Raw genomic sequence first — 1,876 nt, 5'->3', positions numbered from 1 at the left:
CATACTTATTCAACTTGTATGCTGAGCAAATAATCTGAGAAGCTGGGTTCTATGAAGAAAAACGTGGCATCAGGATTGGAGGAAGAATCATTAACAACCTGCGATATGTCGATGAGACAACCTTGCTTGATGAAAGTGAAAAGGATTTAGAACATTTACTTACGAAGATCAAAGAGCACAGCCTTTGGTATGGATTGAATCTCAATGTAAAGAAAACAAAAATCCTCACCATTGGACCAATAAATAACATTCTTATCAACGTAGAAAAGATTGAAATTGTCAAGGACTTCATTCTTCTTGGATCAACTATCAACACTTAAGGAAGCAGCAGTCAAGAAATCAAATGACATATTGCATTAGGCAAATCTTCTGCACAAGACTTTTTTAAAGTATTGAAGAGCAAAGTTATCAGCTTGAGGACTAAGGTGTGCCTCATCCAAGCCATGGTATTTTAATAACCTCATATGCATGTGAAAGCTGGATGGTGAATAAGGAAGACCTTAGAAGAATTGATGCTTTTGGGTTATGGTGTTGGAAGAGAATATTGAAAGTGCCATGGTGTGCCAGAAGAACCAATAGATCTGTGTTGGAAGAAGTACAGCCAGAATGTTCTTTGGAGTCCAAGATGGCTAAACTTCATCTCTCATACTTCCATCATATTGTCAGGAGGGACCAGTTGCTGGAGCAGGATATTATGTTTGGTTAAGTGAAGGGTCAGAGAAAAAGAGGAAGACCCCCAATTAGATGGATTGGAAAAATGGCAGCATCGATGGACTCGAGCGTGGTAACAGTAGTGAGGTTGACCATGTTTCATTCTGTTGTGCATAAGGTCGGTATGAGTTGGTACTGACTCAATGGCACCTAACAATAACAACAATGGCTAGCGATCGTGAACATTTCTTCATGAGCTTGTTGGCTGCCCGGATCGCCTCCTTGGTGAAATGTCTGTTCATGTCCTGTGACCATTTTTTAACTGGGTTCTTTGTCCTTTTCTTGTAGAGGTGTTGCAGGTTCCTATATATTTTTTAACTTAGTCCCTTTTGTGATGTGGCATTGTAAAATATTTTTTTCACATTCTGTGGGTACCCTTTTTACTCTTTTGGTGAAGTCTCTTGATGCACATAAGGTTTTAATTTTTAGTATGTCCCACTCGTGTTTACTTTTGTTTGTGTAACCTTCAAATGTTTGCTAATCTGTGTATGCCCTGAATTAGAGCCCTCACAATTTTCCCTAGTTTTTTATTGATGGCCTTTACTACTCTGGGGTTCTCATTTAGTTCTTTAACCCATGTTGATTTGGTTTTTGTATAAGTTGTGAAGTAAATGTCTTCTTTCAATCTTTTGCATATATATTTCCAGTTTTGCCAGCACCATCTGTTGAAGAGATTATCAACTCCCCATGTGATATATTTAGGGATTTTGTTGAAAATCAGTTGGCTGCATGTAGATGGGTTAATTTCTGGATTCTCCATTCTGTTTCATTGATTACTGTATCTTTCCTTGTACCAGTACCAGGCTGTTTTGACCACTATTGTTGTTGTTGTTTTTGTTGGGTGCCATCGAGTTGGTACCATCTCATAGTGACCCTATGCACAACAGAATTAAATATTGCCAGATTCTGGGACAGACTCACAACTGTTACCAAGGTTGAGCCTATTGAAGCTGCCAATCTTTGCCAATCCATCTTGCTAGGGTACTTCCTCTTTTTCTATGACCCTCCACCTTACCAAACATGACATCCTTCTTCATGACTGGTTCCTCCTTACAATATGTCTGAAATATGAGAGAAGAAATTTGGCAATCCTGGCCTCCAAAGAGCTCTCAGACTGCACTTCTTCCAACACCATTAACTGTAGATGTGTAATAAATTTTGAAAT

This window comes from Chrysochloris asiatica, unplaced genomic scaffold (genome assembly GCF_000296735.1).
Source record: "Chrysochloris asiatica unplaced genomic scaffold, ChrAsi1.0 scaffold00426, whole genome shotgun sequence".
NCBI lineage: Eukaryota > Metazoa > Chordata > Mammalia > Afrosoricida > Chrysochloridae > Chrysochloris > Chrysochloris asiatica.
This window is presented reverse-complemented; position numbering follows the sequence as displayed.